General features: G+C 51.4%; 1 long non-coding RNA gene across 1 annotated transcript; it reads left to right on the top strand.

The window, feature by feature from the left end:
* The first annotated feature begins 2298 nt into the window (after positions 1 to 2298).
* Positions 2299 to 20305, top strand: LOC112398297 (uncharacterized). The gene is made up of 3 exons (XR_003002969.1): positions 2299 to 2456; positions 4314 to 4420; positions 19316 to 20305. It is a non-coding gene; the product is annotated as an uncharacterized LOC112398297 (long non-coding RNA).
* Positions 20306 to 20380: the final 75 nt, after the last annotated feature.

Below are 20380 nucleotides of genomic sequence, written 5' to 3'. Positions count from 1 at the left end.
GGCGGGGGCGCGCGGGCAGGGGGCACGGGCGTCTCCCAGTCGGCCCGCAGACGCCGCCTCCCTGGCACTTAACCGCCACCTCGGCGCCGCGCTCTCTCTGACTCGCGCTTTTCGTTTGCTCCGCGGGGCGTTTCCGGGACCGGAGAGGTCGGCGAGGTCAGCGCGGGCCCCTAGCTGCCTCTGCCTGAGGGCGGCCGCGTGTGCCACAGAAGGGGCGACTGAGCGAGCGGCGAGGTTCAGAGTATCCCCAGGCGTCTGCACCCCCAGCCTGCGCCCACAAAGCCGGCAGCGGGGCGGGAGGAGGTGTCTGAGTGCCTTTGACTCGCCCAGTGGTGTAAGGCATCGACAGTTCTGCTGAAGTGGGGTCGGTGCGCAGGTGAAACTCCCTGGGCGCCAGGGGCCAGGATGGACCCCGCCTGCCCTCCAGGAGCCCCAGGTCTGTCGGGAGGCAGGCGAGCACAGACGTGGTTCCCAGATGAAGCTACAAGCGCAGGCTGCCGGAGAGTCCAGGCTGGGGTCCGCACGCTGGGAAATGTCTTCCAGGAGCCGCAATCCGAAACGGTGTGAAGGGATTGGTATGACCGCACCCATCCAAGAGGGCAGCGAGGCCCCACGGCAGGGACAGGACAGAAAGGCCAGGGACAGCAAAGATTCAGGGGAGAGGATTCTGGAGGGTGCTCGGTTTGGTTAGAGTTTAAGGGCGAGGGGACGTTGGGTGGGCAAGATTAACTGGCATCGACCATTAAGACCTTAGCTCATATCAGCACCCCATCAGCCAGCCAGGAATATTTGATAGAGAAGAAGGAAGTCAGGGGTGCCAATCCCGAGAGACTGAAAGGATGAGCAGACTGGGGCCATCTCAGAGCAAAGCAGGGGCTCATATTGGCCAAGAGACTGTTAAGGTGTATTTGTCAGGAGCCCTATGCCGCAGCAACAAACAGCCCCAGATCTCAGAGTCCGAGCACAGCAAAGGTTCATTTCTCACACACTTCAGATCTGCGCAGCTCTTGGAGACACGATTAACCGAGTGGCAGGTGACCCTCCAAGCTGCACCCATGCTGTGGCTCTGTCTCCCCTCGAGACCTCCTATCTGGTCATCGTGTACAGAAGAGGGAGAGTCTTGGAGAATCATGCCTGCCTCCCCCTGGATGTCACAGACAGCATTCCACTTACTGTGCATGGCCACACCAGTCACGTGACCCCTGACTGTGAGGGACTTAATAGTGTCACCTCCCAAGGAACTGGAAGCAGAGGGAAACCAGGTGGGTTCAGCACCAGAAATCTCCATCCAAAGGGCCTGAGAGCCCCAAGGACCAACTCTGCCTACACTCTGCTTTGGCAGGAAGCTGTCTCGCTCCCCAAGGCCTGTCTGAGTCATCTGTCAGCGGCATAAGTACACAACCTTCTGATTGGCTTGTTAGATGTCACATTAACAAAGTTCTGTGTGAAGTCCCTAGGATTAGCTGAATCCACCCTCAGACAGACCACCCCTCTCCTCTCTGGGTGAGGTCCCTGCTGGAAACACAAACGCTAGGATGGTGAGCAACGAATTAGCAGGGGCGTATACTGCAGAGGTTCACGGCTGTCTGCCCAACTTCCTCTTCCCTCCTGCCCTCACAGGAGTGGGCACATGACCCCGGACTGGCCAAGCTCTGCCTCCCTGGCACAGGGGTACGTCTGGTCTGGACTGGGAATACAAGCAAGGGGACCAATCAGAGTGGCCTCAAGGGCTTGAGTTCTTTTCTGTGAGGCTCTGGCTCGTCTGAATGGAGCTATTGATGGTCAGCTCGCCACTCTGACCATGAGGAGGAGCTGGCCCCAGGAAGAATCGAAAAGGGTGGGGGGAAAATAGAATTACAGAGAGAGAGCGCGAGAGAAAGAGAGGTTGACATAGTGACTATGGATGCAACGTGAGCTCCTCCATCCAGCTGTGCCTGAAGCTAGTAATCCAGTCACACAGCCGATTAAATTCCTCTTTTTGTTTAAGCAAGTTTGAACTGTATCTTCAAGCAATTACAAATGAAAAAAAAAAATCCTTATACAATTACTCAATGGCCTTTGGCCCCAAACCCTAACACAGAATCTTCTTAGCTGGGCTGTACTGCTAGGTTCCCTCCTTCTGCTGAAGCTAGGGTTCTAGGGCCCTCCTTTTCCCTAAAGCCAAGCTGTTAGTGAACAAAGCAAGTTACGTGGCCTGGGTGTGGGAGCAGGAAAGGCCCAGGCCTTCCTACTGGGGCTGTGTTTATCCCGGGGACGTCCCTCTCATGCCCAATCTCCCTCTTTCTCTTCAGTGTCATGTCCTGTGGTTCCAGGAGTCAGGACCTGATGGAAGTGGGGTGCCCCCAGGACAGCTAGAGAGCCCCAGCTCTTCGGATATAGGGGGCGCAAGGGCCAGCTGAGCAAGTCACCTCTTCTCCCCCAGGGGAAGCACCTGGGGACCAGTACCCCACAGCAAGGTCGGTGGCTGGCGAGGGACAGGATTTGGGGAGCAGAGACCCTTTCCAGTGATTGGGTGGAGGGGCTCCCAGAAAGTCACGGGAGATCACAGCCACCCACAGGCGGGCTCGTGGGCTCGGAGCTCGCACAGCTTCTGTCTCAGGCTTCGTTCCAGGCCTATGGGATGCCGCTCCTCTGACCCATTCTTTCCACATCTGCCCTTTGCACAAGGCTCTGATGTCTGGTGGCCTGTCCTGGCTGCCTCAGACCTGCAGCCTTAGCCCCCAGCCCCTGCAGGAGACCAGGTTCCAAGACCTAACCATGGAGCCCAAGGTCTAGGAGGTACAGTGGCCAGATACAGGACAGTTTTGCAACACTAGGGCCATGCTGATACTAAAAATGTATTCGTTGTTTATTTGAAATTCAAGCATAACTGGACGGCCTATATTTTTATTTGCTAAGTGTGGCAACAGTCGTGGGAGGAAGCCCCGGCAGGGAGCGGGGCTGAGGTAGAAAAGGATCCCAGGCTTGCCTCCTGCCAGCTCTGTTTCCCCAGGCTGCACCCCGGCCTGCCCCCACCCCACGGATACTCGGGCTCTGAAGCAGCCCTTAGGCCAGCATCACCCTCCCTTACATGGGGAGCTGGAGATAGCTGCAGGGGCACCCAGAGCAAACCCCAGCATGAGGGAAGACAGCTGCCCCACCGACATCCCCCGCCCCGGTCACCTGCCGGGCCCCTCTGACCGGCAGATCCTCTTCCATGCGGGCGACAGCCCTGGGCCATGACCGTGTGAAACCTCACAGCAGCCCTAGGGGTATTAAACGGCTGAGTGTATCTCTAACCTGGCCCAGTGACTGTGTTTCCGTGGAGCTGGGGCTCTCTAGCAGTCCTGGGGGCACCCCACTTCCATCAGGTCCCGACTCCTGGAATCTTGCCCTTGTCCACAGTCCATGTCAGGACCCGGGGGGGAACCAGCACCTCACGGATGCCTGGGAACCAGGGCTGGTAGCCACACGTCTGGCTGAGCTGGGCAGGGCAGCCTGCACTCTGCGGCCCCCATACTGCGCCCCTTCATGGTTGCTTAACCCACCGCAGCAGGCTTGAGTCAATGGTCCCTGCGACGGGGCCTGAGCTCTGGGAGGGTGGTGGCTGGGTATCTAGCTCCATCACTGCCTGCAGAGCCCTGTAAGAATGTGTCCATCAGAAAGGGCTCCGCGAGCACTCTCCCAGATGGGCATCACTGTCACCTGGTGTGGAATAAAGGGGCGTCTCAGCCACGAGGAGGGCGCAGCAACCCTGGGCCACGCTTCTCTGAACCAGCCTCTTGGGTCCCTACGCCTGCACCCGCGCACACACGGGGCCGCACCTGGGTGAACTGACACCTCGCCCACCTTTAACTCCTCCCGCCCTCTGCGGTGGGTGGGGCCACCGGGCCTCTGGTCTTCGTGGGAATTCGTGGGAATTAGCAAGAAGCACCTCTGCCCTGAGCACCTCCTGCCCTGCGAGGTGTGATAAACGCGCTCCTCTGAGCTGTGAACGGAGCTGGCTGTGCTTCAATCATTATCACCATCACCCATATTTAGAGGAAAGGGGGGCTCGCTCGGGGGGGTGGCGAGTGCTGTATGTTGCCACGTGGACACCTGTCTTTGGGGACATGGCCTCGAGTTCCTCCTACCTGGACGCCCCTCCTCAAACACTTGGCCCCCTAGGAAACCCCGAGTCTGGGGTAGCGCTCCCAGGCCTGCCACGTGGGCAGGGCCAAACCTTCCTGCCCTCAGGCCCAAAGCGTGTGCGCACCTGACTGCGTGGAGTGCAGGTGCCCGGGGACTGGGTGCGGGGCTCTGGGGCCCCACAAACACAACTCCTTCCTTTCCAGTGCCTGCCAAGCATCAACTGTGACCCACCGATGTGTTGGACACAGCTCGGTGCAAGGCAGCCAGCAGAAGACGGAGCAGATCGCACACTGAGTACGTCACGCTTAGGGTGAGTGGACGTTGTTTCCTAAAATGTGCATCAGTTACAGATACACATATATGTTTGTGTACAGAAAATGCGTGTGTATCGCAGGTGGGGTGAATGTGGGGTGAGTGTTTTTTTCTGAAAATGGTCTCCATTAGAGACAAATGTTTGTATTTTGTATACACATGTACACACATTATACACCCGTGCGTATATACACGTGTACCCTCGTGTGTGTATGGTGTTGCCATGCGAATTGCATCGTCTCCCGTGAGCCACAGCCAAGGAAGTTGGAGAAACTCTCTTGTATTCTGTTTACTTAAAGAGAAAGGAAAACAAGTCAAAGTTCCCTTGACTTCTCAGGAAACAAGCAGCACATACTCTTAGTGCAGGCTCTGAAGGTTAAGGGGGGAAGACTGTGTCCCCAGCCGCCACAGGCACTGGAAGGCGTGTTGGCATCGCCCGTGGACATCCAGGAAAGCACTTGGACCTAGGAGGCAGGAAACCTTGGCTCCAAGACCGCGGCCGATACTCCAGCTTCCTGGATCCTCCATGTTTCTTACCTGCCTGTGTCTTGATGCCGATTTGAGCCCAAGCATGATATCACATGTGAAGGTCCTTACCTGTGGCCCTAAGGAGACCCTCCTTCCTTCTCATTCTCACAAGCAGAGGTTTTTAACTTGTAGAGAAAACCCAAGTCATCCCCGACATGCATTACAGTGACAAAGGCCTCTTAGAACCAACCCCACCCCCCCTTGCATGCAACTCACAAAGGAACAAGACAGAAACTTAAAATAAGCAACAACAACACACAGGGAACCCGCCCAGTCCCTCAGCCAGTGTAAGATACACACAGGAAGGAAGTGGCTGGGGGATTCAAAGAGGCCGAGCTGCGATGTCTCAGGAAAGGAATATTTTCCAACCAGCCTGCCCCATCTGTGGTTGGGAACAAGGTTTCAGACGTAGCCTTGTCCAGTGCCCCCTCCTGGACCCCCCACTGGCAGTCTAGACACAACAGTGAGGCCAGATCCACACAGGAAGGCACCCAGCGGGCCCAGCAAACCTGTTCCCACTGGTCCTCGGGCAGGCAGGCGTGGGCGGCTGCGCAGTCTGAAGGGCTGAGGGAAGACCTCCAAGGAGCTGGTTTCTCCGTGTGCTCCCTGCGACTGACTCACCCACAAACCTGTTTTTGATTTCTCATCAAAACCAGCTTCAGGCCCCGACAGGTCCAGCCCCCTGGAGGGTGTCACTCCCTAGCAGAATCCCTTCGACACCCCTGGGACCCGGGAGGGCACCCCTGCAGGACCCGGCTCTGAGCCTGTCCTGCCTCTGCCACCGCCCGCCCAGGTCCGGGCTCAGTGGGTGACCAGCACCCTATTTGTCTATTCTCTTTGTTCTCTGCCCTTCGTCTCTGCCTTCCATCCGAGAGCCCATTCCCATCCCCAGAGCCTAGCTCAAGGCCACTTCCTCTGCACACCCTCCCTGACTCTCCCTTGCTTGGACCAATCTGGCGTTTTACCGTCTCGGCAGCCGTACGTCCAGCTGTGTGAGCCTGAGCAGGTTGATGAACTAACTCCCTGAGCCTCCTTCCCCGTCTGTAGGACGGGGATAATCAAGTTGCCAGCTGGGGCGAGATCATGGCAGCAAGGCACTGAGCCTGTGAGTGGTGCCCCAGGGCTCCATCAATGTCAGTACCAGCAGTCATGAGGATAACTGGCCTTCCATCTCTCTGCAGTAGGACTCATTGGCCCTCCCTCCATTTTCCCTTAGTGCCTATAGAATCGTCCCTGCATACAGCAGGTGCTCAAAAAGAAAGGTGAGGGGCAGTGTCTCCTAGCTGTCTGGGTCCTGGAGACCCTGCAGGGCGGGAGGCAGCTAAGAGCCGGAGGGTGGCAAACAGCACCCATTGTGGGAGGGGCGGGAGCAGCTGGGGTGGCCACACCTCGGCTGCTGGGGGCCAACGTCCACTGCCTGGCGCCTGAGACATTAGTCAGCACCGGCCCTCCTCCAACCAGGCAGGGGCCACGCTGCGTCCATACCCAGGGCTCGGGAAGACCTTGCAGGTTGAGCACCCAGTGTGGGTGTGCCTCTGAGTTGACGTTCCCTGGGCCCCTTGAAGTTTCTAGAATCCAAGCCCCCAGGCTGGATGGGCATCCCCACCCCTGACCTTCAGCAGGAAGAAACCAAGCACACTCGCCCACAGAGGCCAGAGCTGACCAGGTGCCTGCAGGGTCAGAGGCTGGATTCTCCTTTTCCTCCTCCAGAGGCCAGCGAAGGAAGGAATATGAAAGGCTGGCATTCCAGGGCCCTGCAGTGGGCTCAGGCAAGGGTGATGGTGTTGAGGGCACGGTTGCTGAGGTCACTTAGATTTTCCAGGTGGAAGCTCTGTTCCTCAAGTTAAAACAAACACTTTGTTCTTGAGAATTTCAGGACAGAGAATTGTTGAGGGTTTCTGGCTTTTCCCAAATAAATGGGCTGTTCTCAGGCCTGTGAAATAGAGAGGCCCGAAGGACCAAGGCCGAGAGGGTGCCAGGACCTGAGCAGACCAGCAAGGCTGGCCTTGGACCTTTTGGCCCAGCACCAGGGCCCGAGAAGAGGGGTGCCTTTGAAAGAAGGGTTTTGGAGGGGAATCTCAGTGGGGTGGACCCAGGGGATCATGTTTCCCTGGTGATCAAAGGTGAGCACCTGGTCACCCTACTGGGCATGAGCCACAGCCCAGGGCCTGAAATCTAGAGTCGTGCTGGGGCTCGCCCGGCCCTCCCATCGAGTGGCTTCTCGGCCCCGGTTCTTCTGGACGTCACGCAGGGTCCCCTGATCCACTAGCTCTCCTCTCTCCCCTGTAATCTCCTCTCTCCTCTGGCCTCCTCCCTCCCCATCTCCTGCCTGAGAAAAGAGGCAGCAGAGAGAAATTCTGAGACCTCTGCCTGCCTGCCCTGCGCTCAGAACCTTCTCTTCTGGCCCATCTGGGGTACAGCGCACCCTCCATGGGTACACCTGGGATGGAGTCGCAGATTTACCAGGTTTACCTTCCCTCCCGAAACTACCAACACAACCAGACAAACTTGTGAACAACAGGACATCAGGTGAGGAAGGATGGCAGACCCTGGGAGGTGGGAAACAGATGGGTGAGTCCTGTGATGGCCTGCTCCCTTCCTGAGAGGTTTATGGGCTACAGAGCAGACAGGGGGGTTCCTGGACAAACAGAGAAGGCTCCCCAAGTTCAAGAGATGGAGCTGGACATCCAGGGAGATAAAGGCAATTAGGGTCTTCAGGACAGAGGACCCCTAAGGAGACTGCTGCCAGGAGAGAGCCCTGGTGATCTGCTGAGGGTTCCCTGGGGCACTCACATGCGTCTGTGAAGAGCGCCGTAAGTGGGGAGAGACTAGTGCCCGGTGCCCACATGGGGCTCCACCAGCCAGACCGGAACCTCAGATTCACTGAGTATCGGGAGAGGGCTCAGGGGTTAACCCAGACTCTTCAGTCTGGACTGAGCACAGCTCCAAACTCACCCAACAAATCACAAAAGCAAGACCAGAAACAATCAAACAATTTCTAAGTAACTTACTTGTATCTCAGAAAAAAACTCAAGAATATTTCTCAGAATACAAAAATATCAAGCCTCCAACCTGGTAAAATCCACAACACCTGGCATCCAATTAAAATGGACTTGCCAGGGACTTCCCTGGTGGCGCAGTGGTTAAGAAACTGCCTGCCAATGCAGGGGACACGGGTTTGATCCCTGGTCCAGGAAGATCCCACATGCCACAGAGCAACTAAGCCCGTGCACCACGACTACTGAGCCCGCGTGCCTAGAGCCCGTGCTCTGCAACAAGAGAAGCCCCTGCTCGCCACAACTAGAGAAAGTGCAGCAATGAAGACTCAACACAGCCAAAAAATAAATAAAATTTTTTAAAAAATGGACTTGCCAAAAAACAATTAAAAATTAAAAAAATAAATAGATAAACCAAGGGAAAAAATGTAAAAACAAACAAACAAAAAATAGAATGACCTTGCCTACGAAGAAGCAGGAGAACATGTTCCTAAGGAGGAGAGCTGGGCCTGATCGGCTGGCCAGAGCAGCTTGTGTGGGTCAGAGTCCACGTCTGCCTGGGCGGCAGCAGTGGGGGGTCAGCGATCAGGCAGGTACCCTCTCCTAGCACAGGAGCTCCTCTAAATGCTGGAGGATGATGAGGGGGCGGCGTGGGGAAGAGGTCATCAAATACACAAAAGAACCTGGAATAAGTCTCAACTCCACATCCCCCTCCAGTAATACTACGTGAAAGGATTTTCATACTTGCTCTATTTCTCTCCTCCTTTCTCTCTGTTTTTCCTCTTTGTTGTGAATATAATATACATCCAGAAAAAAATTTTAAATATAAGTGTTCAACTTAGCAAAAATTTTTTTTTTGTCCACACCTCATGGCATGTGGGATCTTAGTTCCCCAACCAGGGATTGAACCCACGCCCCATGAGGTGGAAGCACAGAGTCTTAACCACTGGACCGCCAGGAATGTCCCTTAACTTAGCAAATTATGGTCAAGAAAACCCCTGTGTCGCCACCAGTCAGATGCATCCCAGTGGTACCTCCTCCCTCCCTGGCCCCTGCCTGGATTTATGCCCCCTGGCGTACCCAGGAAGCTCTTCCTGAAATGGTTTTATAGTTGACCAGGCGTCCTTGCATCCAAGGATGATGGTGAGAGCTGCATGTCTGTGTAATGTCTATCGGTGGAATCAAGCAGTGTATGCACAGCTTATATCTACCTTCTTTCTCTCAATATCATTTTAAGATTTAACCCTTTTACTGGATCTGTAGTTCATTCTATTCCTGCTGTATAGAATTCACTATATGAATATGCTTTTTTTTTAGTCCATTACACTATGGATGGGCATTTCCATTGTTTCCATTTGGGGGCTATCTTAGTTCAGGCTGCTGTAACAAAAATACCATAGACTGGGTGGCTAAAACAACTAACATTTATTTTGCACAGTTCTGAAGGTGGGAAGTCCAAGATGAGTGTGACCGCATGGTCAGGGGTCAGGTTCTGGTGAAGGCCAACTGGAAATCTTCCTGATTTATAGATGGCTGTCTTCCCCTGTGTCCTCACATGGCAGAGAAAGAGACAGAGAGAGAAACTCTCTCTTGTCTCTTGTATAAGGTCACTAATCCCACATGAGGGCCCCACCCTCATGACCTAATGACCTCCCAAAGGCCCCACTTCCAAATACCATCACACTGGGGATTAAGTTTCAACAAATGGATTTGGGGGACACAAGCATTCAGTCCAGAGCAGAGGCTATGGTCAAGATATTGCTAAGAACATACTTGCATATGTATTTGGCTGCAACACACACACACATGCTAGTAGGTAAGTAGCTTCTAGAGGAATTGCAGGCTCATGGGTGTTCAAATCTTCAGCTTTAGAAGACACTGCCACACCATTCTCCGAAGTGATTACAGCACCAGCAGTGCTAAGATTTCCTGGTAAGTTCACACACTTACCAACCCCTTGTTGTGGTGAGCTAGTTCACTGTGATTTTAATTTGCATGGTTAAAACACATGTATATGTTTATTGTCCATTTGAATATCCTCTCTTTGGAAATGTCTGTTCAAACATTTTGCCCATTTTTCCATTTTACTCCCCGTTCTGTATTTTTCTTATTGATTTTTAGATGTACTTTATATATTCTGGATATAAGTCCCTTGACAGTTACATGTATTGCAAGTATCTTCTTCCACTCTGTGACTTAATGTTTCTTTTAATAGTATCATTGATAAAGAAAAGTTTCTTAATTCAAATGAATCAAAGTGATCAGACTTTTTTTTTATCATTAGGGCTTTTTCAATCTTGCTTAAGAGACCTTTCTCTAGGCCAAGATCATGAAGTTGTTCTTCTATATATTCTTCTACGGCTATGTTGTTTGCCTTTCCTCTTTCTTTTTCATTGTTAAAATATAGATAACATAGTATTTACCATATTCATCATTTTAAGCATGCAGCTCAGTGGCACTAAGTTCATCCACATTATTCTGCAACCATCAACACCCTTCATTTCCAGAATTTTTCATATTCCCACACTGAAACTTTGTACCCATAACATAATAATCCCCCACCCCACCCCCCCTTCTCCCAGCCCCTGGTAGAAACCATTCTCCTTCCTGTCTCTATGCATCTGACTCCTCTAAGTACCTCATGTAAGTGCAATCATACTGTATTTGTCCTTTTGTGTCTGACTTATTTCATGTAGCATCATGGCCTCAAGGTTCATCCAGGTTATAGCACGTGTTGGAATTTCCTTCCTTTTTTAAGGACTTTTTCATCTTTTCAAGTCTATACTTTTTTTTTTTTCAAGTCTATACTTTTTTGCACTTGGATTTTTCTCCCCTTAGCATGTACTGAAAAGGCTGTCCTTTCCCCACTGTTCCTGCAGGGCTACCTTTGTCATAAGTCAAATGAGCTTATGTGCCTGTGCCTGCTTCTGGGCTCTCTATTTTGAGCCATTGGTTTATTTTATATTTTGGAGCCAATAATCAGGCCGAATTCATGGGCTTGCCACCATTGCAGCTGCTCAGGGCCCCATGCTCAGAAGAGCCCTACACATGATTTAATATTCTCCTTCTGCTGTCTTGGAATTCTTTTTTTTTTTAATTAAAAAAATTATTTATTTATTTAGGCTGCGTTGGGTCTTTGTTGCTGCATGCGGGCTTTCTCTAGTTGCGGCGAGCGGGGGCTACTCTTTGTTGCGGTGCTCGGGATTCAGTAGTTGAGGCTTGTGGGCTCTAGAGTGCAGGCTCAGTAGTTGTGGTGCATGGGCTTAGTTGCTCTGTGGCATGTGGGATCCTCCCGGACCAGGGCAAGAACTCGTGTCCCCTGCATCGGCAGGCGGACTCTCAACCACTGCGCCACCAGGGAAGCCCCCTATAATATGTTTTGAAACCAGGAAGTGTGAGGTCTCCAACTTCGTTTTTCTTTCTCAATAGTGTTTTGGCTATTCAGGGCCCTTAGAGATTCCAAAGGAATCTTAGTATGTTTTCTTTTCTATTTCTGAAAAAAATGCCATTAACATTTTGATAGTGAGTGCATTAATCTGTAGATTGCTTTGAGTAATATGGACATATTAGCAATATTAAGTCTTCTAATTCATGAACACAGGATGTCTTTCCATTTATTTATGCCTTTAATTTCTTTCAGCAGTGTTTTGTAGTTTTCAGTGTAGTCTTTCATCTTCTTGGTTAGGTTCATTCCTAAGTATTTTATTATTTTGGATGCATTGTAAATAGTATTGTTTTCTTAATTTCCTTTCAAGGTTGCTCACTGTTAGTGTATAGAAACGCAACTGATCTGTGTGTGTTGGTTTTGTATCCTGCCACTTTGCTGTATTCATTTATTTTATTAGGTCTAACAGGGTTGGGTGTGTGTGTGTGTGTGTGTGTGTGTGTGTGTGTAGTATCTTTAGCGTTTCCTACATATAAGATCATGTCATCTGCAAATAAAGATAATTTTACTTCTTCCTTTCCAACTTGGATGCCTTTTATTTCTTTTTCTTGCCCAGTTTCCCTAGCTAGAACCTCCAGTACAAGGTTGAATAAATGTGACAGAAGTAGTCTTGTTCCTCATCTGAGGGGGAAGCATCCAGTCTTTCACTAAGTATGATGCTAGCTGTGGCAGTTTCATAGATGCCCTTATTGGGTGGAGGAAGTTCCCTTCTGCTCTTAGTTTGTGAGTATTTTTATCATGAAGGGGTGTTGGATTTTGGCAAATGATTTTTGAGATGTTCATGTGATTTTTGTTTTTTATTCAACTGACCTATTGTATTATATAAATTTTCAGATGTTAAATCAGCCTTGCATCTCTGGATAGTTTCTTGGTCATGATATGTAGTTCTTTTTATTTGTGGCTGGATTTGGTTTGCTCTTATTTTCTGGAGGATTTTTGCATCCATATTCATAAAAGATATTAGTCTATCAGTTTCTTTTTTTGTGATGTCCTGTCTGGTTTTGGTACAAGGATAATACTGAACTCATAATAAATTGGAAAGTGTTCCCTCCTCTTCTGTTTTTTAAAGTGTGTGAAGAATTGGTACTAATTCTCCTTTAAATGTTTGGAAGATGCTAGGGTCTGAACGTTTGTGCGCCCCCCACCCCGTTCACATGTTGGAATCCTTACTCCCCATGTAATGATGTTAGGAGGTGGGGACTTTGAGGGGTACATAGGTCATGAGGGTGGGGCCCTCATCAGTGGGAAAGCTTATACAAGAGGACCCACAAAGAATCCTCACCCCTTCCACCATGTGAATATACAGTGAGAAGTCTGCAACCTGGAACAGGGCCCTCACCCTACCGTGCTGGCACCTCAGTCTCAGACTTCCAGCCTTCAACTATGATAAATAAATTCCCGTTGTTTATAAACCACCCAGTCTGTGGTATTTTGCTATGGTAGCCTGAACAGTCTAGGACTGTAGAATTCAGCACTGAAGCAACCTGGGCGTGGGATTTTCTTCATGGGTAGTTTATACTCTTATTATTGTTATTATTAATTTAATCTCTTTCTTATATTCAGATGATCTATTTCTTCTTGAGTCAGTTTTGGTAATTGGTGTCTTTCTAGGAATTTGTCGATTTCATCTAATTTACCTAACTTGTTGATATACAGGTGTTCATAGTATTCCTTTATAATCCTTTTTATTTCCATTGAGTTGGTAGTACTGTCCCCTCTTTCATTTCTGATTGTAGTAATTTGAATCTTCTCTCCTTTTTGTTCTTAGTCAATCTAGCTAAAGGTTTGTCAATCTTGTTGATCTTTTCAAAGAACCAGCTTTTGGTTTCACTGAATTTGTCTGTTGTTTTTATATTCTCTGTTTCATTAATTTCTGTTCTGGTCTTTATTTATTTTCTTCCTTCTGCCCACTCTAGGTTTATTTCGCTCTTCTTTTTTCAGTGTTTTTAGAAGGAAGGTTAGATTACTGATTTGGAGGTCTTTCTTCTTAATATAGGCATTTAAAGCTATCAATTTTCCTCTAAGCACTGCTTAAGCTGAATCCTCATAGTTTCTCAACTCCTCTTAGACACATTTTGGACATCCTGGATGATGCCACACAACTCTTAACTTTCTCTCATGTTTTTCATCTTTTTGTCTTTTTGCCCTAGTCTGGGAAGTTCCTTTGACTCTATTTTCCAGCCCTTCTCCTGATATTTGGGTTTTTTTGACAATCATATTTTTAATCTCTCTGAACTTTTTCTTGTTCCCTGATTTTTCCTTTCTCTAGCTTCCTGTTCTTGTTTTGTGAATGCAATACCTCCTCAAATATCTCTGAGATGTTAATTATGATTTTTAAGTTCTGCTCATTGCCTTTATCATCTCTATCTTCCCAGGACAGCTGTTACTTGGTTCATCCAGGTCCTTCTCTCGCGGCGACTGTTTTCCTTGGTTGCCAGTTTGCATGTACAGAGGAAAGACAGACTGAGGCGTGCGGACAGCGTGCAAAGCTCTCCTCTGCTGTCTGGGTCTGTTTCCTCAGCCGGCCTCGCCCCTTCCTGGGAAGGCTGGCTCCAGTTCTGTCCACAGAGTGACTCATAACCGGCAGCCTTCAGTGGAGGGTGCTGGACCTCCTCACCCAACAGAGACCTGGTGAATGAGGGTGGTACTAAGTCTGCTTCCAAGGTCACTTCCGAGGGCAAACCCAGCACTGCTAGCCACGTGGTGGAGCCTGGGTTCAAGGCAAGCAGGGTGCTCACCTCACTGTTCTGTGGACAATTCCCTCCACCAACGCTCCCCTCCCACCGCCAGCAAAGCCCCTGGCCCATCCTGTTCACAAACTGCAGACTCTGAGCTCACAGCCTCTCCAGGTGCTGGGGAGGGTAGCACCTCTACCCAAGCTGCCTCTTGCACATGTACTGAGCTGCAGTCTCCTCCTCCTTGGTTTATAAATCAACATAATCATGCCTGTTTTTTATTTTCTGGAAGTGTATCTGTCAGGAGTCCTCCCACCCTCTTCTCGTGTCTGCTTGGCATTGCGCTAAGTTGCCATTTCCAGGGGGGGTTGGAGAGGGGAGGGAAGTAAAAGGGTGCTCAGTCTGCCCCTGGACACCTGAGCTGGCTCAGTTCTCTCATGTGTCTGTAAGTCCCAGACACATGCCATTGTCACCATAGTCATGATAACAGGGCTGTGTGTAGGAGGCCTCATCCCTGACAAGACCAGAGTCATCCCACAATAAACAGCCTGAGCTTAGCTACGGTGCTCCAGTGCAGTGAGATCACGTATAACCATTGGCTGACCTGTTGTGCGAGAACTGCAATTGACTTCAAATGCTCTGAGCGGGGTGTAGCGGTTAGGACTGTCTTTAGCTGTGGGTGAAAGATACCCTAAAACAACAGTGACTTAAACAAGACAGAAGTTGCTCCACGTGGGAGGAGGAAGGTCTGCTAGGGAGGGTGCAGCATGGGAGGCTCCACCACTCCCAGGCTCGGCTGTGTGCGGCTTCCATTCCCAAGATTACCTCATGGTCCATGGTGACTGCTCCAGCTCCAGCCATCATGTGTACATTCCTGCCAGCAGAAGGAGAAAGAGGGATGAAGGGCTTGCCTACTCTTTTTAAAACTACTTCCTGGAAAATAAAATAAAAAGAAATAAAATTTTAAAACTACTTCCTGGAATAGAAGTTCCTCATGGTGCTGCCACTCACACTCCATTGGCCAGAACTGGTCCAGCTAGCAGTGTGCCACGCTCAAAACCAAGGGTACCACTATTAAGGGAGGAGAAGATATGGTGGGGCCCACTGAGGGAGCCCAGGCAGGCACCACGTACCTCCCCAGTGGTCTGCGTGTCCTGGGTACTCGGGAATAGCCACTGTCCATGGCTCAGGTGGTCTGGTCACTCCTCACCTCCTTTGCTATGGTCTGAGCATTGTGTCCCCCCAGTGTTGGGACCTGTACACCCAGTGCAATGGTGTGTTGGTGGGTGCTTAGGTCACGAAGGTGGAGCCTTCCTTAGAGATTATTCATTCGAGATTATAAGAGACCCAGAGCTCCTTAGCCTCTCCATTCCGCCTCGTGAGGACACAGTGAGAAGTCTGCCACCCAGAAGAGGGCCCTCACCCAACCCTACAGATACCCTGATCTGAGATTTCCAGCTATCAGACAGTGAGAAATACATTTCTTTCTTTTTTTTTTTTTTAACATCTTTATTGGGGTATAATTGCTTTACAATGTCAGTTTCTACTTTATAACAAAGTGGATCAGCTATACATATGAGAAATACATTTCTGTTGTTCATAAACCACCCAGTCTGTGGTACTTTGTTACAGCAGCCGGAATGCATGATGACACCGTTTTTTGGGCCTCCCATTCTCTGTCTAGAGACAAGAATTCTGGGCCCAGAGTTTTCATTCCATTACTTGCCGGGCACCCAGTTTCATTGTAGCCTTGGCTTTGAATTCGTCACCCAGCCTTACCAAGCCCGGAGTGAAGGATCTTCCCCAGGGTGGTTACTGGCAGAAGAAGCACTAAAAGAAGCAGGGACTTCTGTGTCCCCAGACGTCATGGGGGACATGACTGTTGGAGTTGGCAACAGCGCTGTGTAGAGAAAGCAAACGGAAAACAGCCTGCAGCCGCCCTTCCTCCCGTCCTTGGGTCCTTTGCGCTGCGCCTCGGTTCTGCTGGAAGCAGCTGGGCTTCCAGGGCCCTGAGAAAGAAGGGACAGTTCACGGGGATCCTGGCCCAACCCCCCGGCCCGAACCCCCAGTGCAAACTTTTCCCAAAGTAGCTTCCCCACATTTCGTGTCCCATGTTTCGATGAGGCCTCAGACACCGGCGTGGGCTGGGCCAGAGCAGCTTCCTCCTCCCGGGAAGACCTGCCCCATAGAGAATTCCAGACAACAAGCTGTCTGGTGCCTGACTCCCCAGCTCTACCCTGAGCTTCCTGCCGTCGGGGAACAGCTCCCCATCCACGGTGGCAGTCGGGAACTTGTGCTCGCTGGCGGGAGGAGGGGAGCGCTGGGTCCTGCCTGGTCGGGGGGTGGGGGCTGGATTCAGCCCCCTCTCCTCCTGCATTGTGCCTTCACACCTCCCCTGATTGGTGCTGGCGTTCCAGGGCCTTTGTCCTCTGGGGCCACCTGGGGGACCTGGGCCCAAAGTCTCGGCCCAGCATCACCTCCATGGCCAGTGATCCCCGCTCCCTGCACACCTTTAAGCAGCACCTCTGTGAGGCAGGTCCTGGCCTGGCTCCCTGTCTCACCTCAACCTCTTCCTCTCAGAGGATGGCCGAGGCCCACCTCCCTGCTCTGGGGTCTCTTCCGTGGAGAGGCCAAGGGCCTGCCCAGGGTCCAGAGTTTAGGGACAGGCAGAGCCAGGAGGGGAACCCGCATCTTGGTCCTTCTCTGCCCTGCCTGCCGGCTTCAAGCAAGACGGGCCTGAGGGTGCCTCCAGGAAACTGCCCACGTAGAGAGCTCCAGGTTGCATCCTGGATGTACGGCATCCTCCCTGCTATAGCGGACACCAGTGCCGCTCTCCCGTCTCCCACCCCTCCTCTGGGGCAAATCCCAATCAGCAGATCTCCTACAGAGCAGGCTCTTCTTGCACCCAGGCTTGGCCCTCCTCCTGCACAGAGGTGGGGCTGTGTTCCCTGCTCCTGATCTGGGCAGGGTGCCACCCCAGGGTAAGTGAGACCAGGTCACAAAGGATGAGATGGTCTCTACCTGTCTCTCTTGGGACCGTCCCCTTTGAAAGGCAGCCTCCCTGCTGTGAGGAAACCAAAGCTGCACCGAGGCCATCTGGAGCCTCCTCGTGACCGTCCCAGAGGCACGTGAGGTGGTGACTCTTCAGATGACTCCAGCCCCGAGCCTGGTGTCCCCTCCCACCGCGGCCGCTGACGTCACCCTCCTTGCTGGGTTTGACGTGGAAACTCGGCTTCTACGCACCAGTGCCAAGTCAAATCTCGGAGACAGAGTGCAGGTGAAGTAGAAAAGAATAGCTTTACTGCTTTGCCAGGCAAAGGGGGACACGGGGGGCTCATGCCTTCAAAACTGTGTGTCCCAAGCCCAGGGGGATTTGATGAGTTTTATAGCAGTGGTTCAAGGGAGGGCTTGCTGATAAGGAACAGGGTGTGTGCAGGGCCTGCACTCCTTTAACCTGGCCTCAGGTGGTCTCCCGATGTGTTTCTGTGGTTCTCGAGTTTATCAAACTGTGACCTTCTCTCTGGAAAGAATGCTTCATCAGGTAGTTGACATCTTCCATTTGTTGGGGTTTAAGTCTGCAGAAGAGCTCAAAGATATTGTTATGTGTATCCCTTGAGGGGGAACCAGGACCCTTTCCCAAGGCTACGCTATTGTTTCTTGGCTATTCCTCTCTTGTCTCTTCATCTCCTCCCTTCCCTGATTAGCAACTGTTTGAATCTGCCCTTTGGAACTCAGGGAAGGTCATGGAGGCTGGAGCTTATTCCCTACAAACAAGAAACAGGGGACACAGAAAGGCTTCCATGCCCAGGAACCCCACAGGGTCCTGCTATGTTAAATGTTCTTTTCCAAATCCTGACCTTCAACATCCAGGAGCACAATAAAATGATCTAAGCTGCTGTGTTTGGGGGTAACTCGTCATCACCAGCGGCAGTAACAGAGATGGCATCTTTCTCTTACAGAAACGTAACATCTCTTGCTCTCTGGTTACATCTTCCTGCCCACCCACCATGCCCCCCACCCCAGAATCACATGTGGCCATGTGACTAGCTTTGGACAATCAGCCTGAGTGGAAATAATGTGTGACCGCATTTAATTGCTGGCCTTGACTCTGTCCCTCTTCTGAAGGCACGAGTGACAGTGCCATCTCTGTGGGTCACATTGAACATACAACAGGAACAAAACCCAAGCCTTTTATTTTCAACTGCTGAGATTTGGGGGTCATTTGTTACTATGCCATATCATGTCCTGACTGATACACACTGTATTCTGAACACTGTGCCTGGCTCAGAGGAGCTCGTTGCTTACGGAACTGAACACCTGCATGAGGACAGCAGTGTCCAGTGTCCTGTCCCCCACCTGTCCCATCTCACAGCTCTCACATCAGACTCAGGGAAGCCACTCTCAACTCGGAGCTCGCCTATTTCCACTTTTCCACCGCCAGCAGAACATGCTGCAGGCCAGACCCCAGGGAAAGCTGGGCTCACCCCAGCTCCAGTCCGGCCCCCAGAGGCAGCAGCCTGAGGCACAGGGCCCTCTGGGTTCAGGGAGCAGAGTGGCCTAAGAAACCAGAGGAAGGATGGGGACCTGGGAGCCTGACAACTGAGGTCAGGTTCCTGCAGTGCCCTCCAGCGGTGTGGCCAAGGGCAAGTCCTCCACCTCCAAGCCTCAGTTTTCTCATTTGTAAAATGGGCACGATAATGTCAGTGTGTCAGTCTATAACAGAACACCCCAGTGTACACAGGGTGTTATACGATACCATGTTATGCATAGAGTGACTTATAAACATTTATTTCTCACAGTTCTGGAGACTGAAAGTCTAAGATCGAGATCCTGGCAGATTCAGTGTGTGATGAAAGCCCCCTTTTTGGTTCACAGACAGGTGTCTTCACTGGTGAAAGGGGCGAGGGCTCCACCTTCATGACCTTATCACCTCCCAGGGGCCCCACCTCCTCATGCCTTCATATTGAGGGTTAGAATTTCAACATATGAATTTAGAGAGGACACAAACACTCAGTCCAGAGTACATAGCCTTTCCCTCCCAGGGTATTAGGAGGATTAAATTCCCCTGGGAAGGGCTTCCCTGGTGGTAAAAAAAAAAAAAAATTCCCCTGGGAAGGCCTCGCCCAGGCCGGCTGCACTGGGCGGCACCTGTTTCACTCAGGCTGTGACGGGGAGGTCAGTAAGATGATGGCAGCTGCATGCTGTCAGGTGCTCAGGCCCAAATCTCATCTTCCCTCTTTCTCTCACAGGCCACGTCCACCAAACCCAGCCATTGGTCCCTCCACTTACCCTGCTCCAGGACCCACCTCCTGCCTGGTCTTCCTGACTAACCCCACCCCCCTTCACCCTGCACACAGCAGAGTGAGCCAGTTTAAACCCACGTTGGGGCTCCTGGCATGTTTCCCGACATCAAGCCGTTCTTCAATTCTCAGCGGATGACTGGCTGTCCTGCAAATTTTTTAGGGAACTGTTGACGGACACCACCCGCCATGGCCAGGCCCGCTTGCCTGACTTGTCTCACAACAGGTCATGAGCATGGCACTGCCACCGGGAGGAATTTGGGAGGGGCCAAAAGAGGGAGGAGACAACCAACCTCCCAGAGTCCTTTGTGCTGGAATCCATCTTGGCTGAGAGATGCGCGCACCACCAGGAAGGACCCTGAATCACCAAATATGGGCCAAGCAAGATTATCGGCCAGAGACAAGCCGGAAACTAACCCTATCACCATGAAACCCGAGACTGCGAGCCACGTGGAGAGCAGTCCTCCTGGGTTCCCTTACCTACTGCTCTCTGCCCGGGCGCCCCTTCCCAATAAAGTCTCCTGCTTTGTCAGCACGTGTGTCTCCTCGGACAATTCATTTCCGAGTGTTCGACAAGAGTCCACTCTCAGGCCCTGGAAGGGGTCTTCCTGCAACAAATTTACTTCCATTCTGACGTCATCTACCAGGAGAAGCACAAGATCCCACAGGTTAGGGGCTCACTCCCACAGGAGAGCCCCCACTGCAGACTCCAGTCCCAAGCCCAGGCTGTCATCTGTGCTTCTGAACACCTGGCTATAAATTGGAGGTTCCCAAGACCCACTCTTCGGGTTCAATGAATGTGCTAGAGCAGCTCACGGAACTCAGAGGAACATTTACCTACAAGCACCAGTTTAATATAACTGGTGTATAAAGGATACAGATGAAGAGGTACATCGGGCAAGGGTCTGAGTGCAGAAGCTTCTGTCCCCATGGAACTGGGGTGCGTCACAACCTGGTCTGTGGACATGCTCACCAACCCCTGAGTTCATCCCATCTGCTCGTTCAGGAGTTTTT

Source organism: Neophocaena asiaeorientalis, unplaced genomic scaffold (assembly GCF_003031525.2).
Source record: "Neophocaena asiaeorientalis asiaeorientalis breed wild unplaced genomic scaffold, Neophocaena_asiaeorientalis_V1.1 scaffold155, whole genome shotgun sequence".
NCBI classification, from domain to species: Eukaryota; Metazoa; Chordata; class Mammalia; order Artiodactyla; family Phocoenidae; genus Neophocaena; species Neophocaena asiaeorientalis.
Note: the sequence above shows the minus strand (reverse complement) of the source record. Positions and strands in the feature narration are given on the sequence as shown.